Source organism: Neomonachus schauinslandi, chromosome 12, assembly GCF_002201575.2.
Source record: "Neomonachus schauinslandi chromosome 12, ASM220157v2, whole genome shotgun sequence".
Classification (NCBI taxonomy): Eukaryota; Metazoa; Chordata; class Mammalia; order Carnivora; family Phocidae; genus Neomonachus; species Neomonachus schauinslandi.
Window position 1 is genome coordinate 76839057 of NC_058414.1, and position 6000 is coordinate 76845056.

At 44.2% G+C, this 6000-nt stretch overlaps 1 protein-coding gene across 1 annotated transcript in view; it reads right to left on the minus strand.

Moving 5' to 3' along the window:
- Nucleotides 1-5097, minus strand: part of FAM3C (FAM3 metabolism regulating signaling molecule C) — a 51841-nt gene extending 46744 nt beyond the window's left edge. The window contains exon 1 of the mRNA XM_021699295.2: nucleotides 4902-5097. The gene's annotated coding sequence lies outside the window, so the exon portion shown is untranslated. The remainder of the gene's footprint in view (nucleotides 1-4901) is intronic.
- Between the last annotated feature and the right edge of the window lie 903 nt (nucleotides 5098-6000).

Below are 6000 nucleotides of genomic sequence, written 5' to 3' on the forward strand. Positions count from 1 at the left end.
TGGCAGACCACCCACACTACATCCTAAGAGCAAATGTATTTCAACATGATTCATCTCAGTGTTAAGGATTCCCTAGTCCAACTCCTTCAACCAATGTGAATTAGCTAGAGATCTAAAGTTCTTACCTCTTCAGAAATTTGAGGTATCAGATTTCGGAAATATTTCAGTTGATCAACAAGCTTTTTAACCACATTTTCTGTAAACACTTCATGTGATTAAAAACTAAATGGACATGTGTTCTGCTTCCCCTCCCAAATCTAACAGGGCTAACCAACCTCTTCCTGACAAAAATATTTCATTTTCTAAGATGATGCCACTGAAGGAAGCACCATAAGTAGGTGGGGTTGCTCTTTGCTGAATTCTCATTAGTGGAGAAAGGTTTGTTGGAACCCACGGGCATTCTGTCATTCAGTACCTGATATGCCACAAAGGCCCTTCTTGAGTTGGCAGCCAGAGTTCAGGTTTATTCAGAGACACACTGCTGTTTACCCTGATTATTACCACTATATCCTGTAACTACTCAAGATCGGACAGTAGATGGCTGGTATACGTGCATAGTATCACCTCCTGGCATCAAGAGGGACTCTCTAAAAGAAAAAGGGTGATAAGATAGATAGAAATCAAATGATCAAGCCACACATGATGTCAATGTGACATTACATTAATATCTCAGTAATTACAAACTGGAAATCACTAAAGTACAAAGAAACTAGAAATAAGACTTCTGAACTGAACTATCAACACATAAATGACTGGAAATGCATAGGATGAAAATGATATGGGGCCAAACTGGAGTGCATTACAGCCTTCCATCCAGCTACCTTGCATTTTAAAACAAGTCATCAGTATAATCTTCATTACAAATAAATGTCAGGTAAGGACACCTTACATTAAATCGTATTGTAAACAAACACTTTACATGGTAAAAGATCTGAAGAAATGCTACACATCTCATAGCTTCCATGACTCATAATAATCATTTACCTTAAGAGCGGCCTGTGGTTCCTGGGGCATCTGAGATGATTTTATTGATTGTAAGGTATACACTACTTCCCTCATTCTTTTTTTTTTTTTTTTAAAGATTTTATTTATTCATTTGAGACACAGAGATAGAGAGAGAGAGCATGAGCAGGGGAAGAGGCAGAGGCAGAGGGAAAAGCAGGCTCCCCGCTGAGCCAGGAGCCCGATGTGGGGCTCGATCCCAGGACCCTGGGATCATGACCTGAGCCGAAGGCAGACGCTTAACCATCTGAGCCACCCAGGCGCCCCTACTTCCCTCATTCTAACATGTCCATTATAACATGTCTTAAACTAGGATGAGGTTTACAATCACATTTTCCCCCATGGTAGTATATAAAATAATGGTGTACCTTACAAATATCTTAGATTCAATGAAACAGCGTATCTGGTTCTTTGAAGCCCTAACTACAATGTAACCCACAGCACAGACACCACGATTATTGGTGGGCTTTTTAAAATGCAAATTCCTGAGCCCAGAATCCCTAGGAGGATTAAAACTCCTGCATGTTTAATGAGCTCCCCAGGTGGTTCTCACTCTCACTCAGATCTGAGAACTTCAGATCTACAGTACAGCAATCCAAACACACAGAGAAGTTTGGAGATTGGCGGGGGGGGGGGCTGGTGAGACACATCAAGGCCAAAAAAGCCCAAAGTAAAACTTAAAAAACAAGAATTTCATTATTTCCTTAACAATGAATGGAAATCAGCCTGACTCTGGGCCAGATCTCCTGTTGGGGTGAGGAGGGAAAAGCAGGCAGTGAATAAATCTGGAGACAAGTACTGAGGAACAGAGCAGAGAGAACTCTTGTTTGCAATGGTTACAACAGTATTAGATTCAAAATTACCCAAATGTTTTCTTGCAGTTTTTCCTCACCCGCCAAAGCAGAATTTCGCTTAAAAAGTTATAATCCAGTGGAAGAAATCAAATGGTGATCAGATTTCTGTAACTGGGAGCACCAACATGCCAAAAACAGAAAATGACAGTTCAGCCTGCTCCTTCCGAGTTCTACAACTGCGGGTTAAACAGCTGTAATGTAAACCACTTAATCCCACACTGTACCATCCAGGAAAAGAGAGATGGACTGACAAAAATACCTATCATTGAGAACAAGGGCAAAAATAAAACTAAATACATTTAACATTCTTAAAGCTGAAAGGTGCAAGACCCAAGAACCAACAAATTTTGACCCCAGGTCTCACAAAAATCCAGCTAGCTCAGAGCTTCGGATAGTAACATACGTTTGTTTGGTACTTAGTTCACAAGGATTCCTGTCCTTGGGATCATGTATCTGGCTTTTAAGCAATAGTTCTGCATTTAGTTGATTCATGAATGGCATTAACCAAATTATTTAATTCCATGCAAGGCCTTATTTTCTTAATTTGGGGAGATTGAGCAAGATTCCTAAGATATTTAAACTTTAAGAGGTTTTGTGACTTTTATTCAGCTCCTAAAATACAGTCAGCTGACTTTCAGAGGAGGAAATTAAGTGTTCCAGTTCTTCTAAGTTTCCACTGCTTACCCCACTGGTATTTTCATTCTCTTTTTCATTGGCCTCCTCCATTTGATTGAAGCTGTTCTAAGATGACTTACATTTCCCTTATTTCTAATCCAATTAATTTTTCATCTACTCTTTATGATTTTTCCAGTTTTACTCTGGTGAGTTTTTTTCTGATTTCTTTCTTTAGGAAATTAAATTCATTTAACATAAAATTTACTATGTTAAAGTGTACAACTCAGTGGCATTTAATACATTCACAGTGGTGTGCAGGCATCACCTCTGTTCAGTTCTAAAACACTTTATCATTCCAGAAGGAAACCTCATACCCATTAAACAGTTACTCCCCATCCCCTCTTCCCTTGAGCCCCTGGCAACCATTAGTCTGCTTTCTGTCCCTGTGGATTTACCTGTTCTGGATATTTTATATAGATGGAGTCCTATAAGATGTGATCTCTTATGTCTCAGTTCTTTGACTCAGCATGATGTTTTAGAGTTCATCCGTAGGACAGCATGTAAGAATACTTCATTGACTTTATGACTAAATGATATTCCACGTATGGATGCATTCCACATTTTGTTTAGTCATCCACTGATGGCCCCTGGTGAGTTTTTGTGTGCTAGGGAGAAAAAGTTGCAGGGACATATGTGGTAAAAAAAAAAAAAAAAAAAAAAAGACTGATGACCCAAAACCGAGACTACCAGTTTTTGCCATTCAACAATCTCTTAACCCTTTGTCCCTCTCTCCAATTACCTTCCCTCATTAATGTATCTTCATTAATTATGAAAGATTAATTACCAATGCTTAAGGTAGCAATCCAAATTTTGTAATTGTAATAAAATATCTATTAAGTTTATTTTGAAAGCCACTTTAACCCAGGGGTGCTCAGTCTTATTCTGATTCCCTTTTGAAACAAAAGTCCCCTCCCATGGGGATTTTGGAGGATGGAGGCCTGTGGCCTATGGCCTTTTTAAAAAGCCTCATTTGTGTTTGATTCTAAGAGATCCCCTGGTTGAGAATCACTGCATCGGACTCTTTATTTCTCACTATCAAGAAACGCTAGTCTTCAGCGAGCTGAGAAAACATTACATGGAATTTGTGAAACAAAGCTTCTAACACCTGTATAAAATGGGGGGGGCGGGTGGTAACTTCAGTAAACAGCTAAAGAACTCGAGACTGGCAGCCTTTAGAAAGAGGTACAATTAATGATATGACCCAAACTGATGCCGATTCTGCCAATTTCTTGTTGAAGAGCATAAACTATTTATTTTCTAAGTTAAAATGGAGATCTCTTTGTACTCCATAATGCACGGTATGAATATCAGCAACGTTTCCAAAAACTTGGTAAATCTGACTGCATACCACTAACCCCACAAGGTAGTCAAGGGTCCAAGGGGTCTGGCATCTACTGTCACCGTCAACCTTTACTTAACCTCTAGAAGACTTCACATTTTCAACTGTAAAAATCAGAAAGACCGATAAAAGGGCTTACTCTTTGGCTTGTGAGCAATAAATGTGCATATGAAAGCATACAGCACAGTGCCCAGTAAGCAATCTAAAATTACCTAGTATATCTTGTATCTATATATTTCTGACTAAAGAAAATAAAAACAAAAGGTTCTGTCGATTAGACAGCAGCTTTCTATTACATGAAACTTAAAAAAAGTAGGGTGGGGGAGATGATGAAACACAGCTGGTAGATCTCAACCTCAAATCATCAATTTGTCATTATATTATTTAGATCTAGGGTCACTAACCATGGTACACAGGAGAGAATTTTGAGGACGGGGAAGAAAATGGGGAAGAAAAAGAAAGAAGGAACAGCACATTCATCAATGACACCCAATATCAATGAGCTGGATGAATTTTAAAACTGAGAAGTACCTCCAGTTTAGGAGACGCTAAAACTTTACAAGTGAGCCAAGACGGCCCTCCACAGAGTACAAATGCAACATCCAGTTCCACCCTCGCCTCTTCAGAGCACTGGGCCCGGGTTTCCGACGGCGAGCCGGGGCCCCAGCGAAGCACGCACCCAGATGCAGCCCCGGCTGGGGCGCCGAGCCGAGCGCCAGGTGCAGGCGCCGCCCCGCCCTCCGCGGACCCGGGCAGGGAGACGCCGAGCACGGGAAGCACCGCCGCGGCGGCGGCCCGAACCCCCACCAACCGTGCTCCGGGGGCCCCGGTCCTGCCCGCGCTCGCCCCCCCCGCCCCTCCCCCGCAGGATGCGCCACGACCACCGCGGCGCGCCCCGGGGCCCGCCCCCAGCCGGCGGGGGCCGCGTGAGCGGAGGATGAAGGTGAAGGTGCTTGCCCGACTCCCCCTAGACGCCCACCATCCCTCCCCGCCCTCCGCCGGGGTTCCCTCCGCCTCCCCGTCCGTCTCACCGGCCTCGCGCCTGCCTTCCGGCCTCTCAGCGGTCAGTCCTACCGGAGGCCGACGGCACCCACTGCGGCCGCCGCCTCCCGCTCCCTCCTCCGCTTCCTCCCGGGCTCCTCCGGCTTCCCCTCACCCCCAAAGTGGCCAGGAGGAAGCCAACTCACTCGCCGCTGGGCCTCCTCCCCGCTTCCCCGCCGCGACCAATGGGCCCCCGCCGCCGGGAGCCGCGCCCGCCCCCTGGCGGTGGAGGACCGAGCGGGCGCCCGGCCGGCGGGCGGGAAGGGCCGGCGAGCGGAGGGAGAGGTGGGCCCGGCGGCCCCCGCCCGGCGCTGAGCTATCTGGACTTGCCACGTGGGTGCGGCAGCAGCGGTGGTTGGCGGTGGTTGGCGGTGGTTGGCGGCGGCTGGCACCCGAGAGTGGAAAAAAGGTGTCGCGCCCCCCTTCCCCTCATTCACACGCTTTCATAATCCTGACCTTAAAGGAATTTAAGATAACCAGCCCCATTCTAGAGAATCGATTCTATGAGATAGTCTTAATCAACGTAGCATCTTCGGCAATTACCTTTTGACTCCTTAAGAGCTAGCTAACCTATTGTGGAAAATGCTACCTGCCTGAAGCACTGGATCTCTGATAACCTTAAACATTTGGCCCAAGGAAAAAAAGTACGTGTATTTGCACGTAGTTTTTGTTTAAATTATTTAGCAACACAGCAGTTAGAAATGTTCTTCTCCTCTACACACATTTTTCCTACAATTGAGTTGCTAATTGGGAAGTCAGTACAAATCCCATTATATGAAAGCTGACCCGACAAAACAAAATTGTTTCATAGTTCATATCCACATCCCAGAACAATTAATAACTATTAAATATTATTAAGTAGAATGTCAGGACAATACCTGGTTGTAGAAATTAAATTGCATTAAAAAAATAATAGGGTTTCACCATAGTTAAGTATTCTACCCAGCCTTAGCTTTTCTCCAAAAATATAAAACACAGAACCTAAATAATAGCTGTGAATTCTGCAGTTTGTATTCCATCGGAGGAAGCAAGAAATGCATTCTGAGAGCCTTCTTGTGCCCAATACTTTGCTGGACCTTTGCTGGCCTT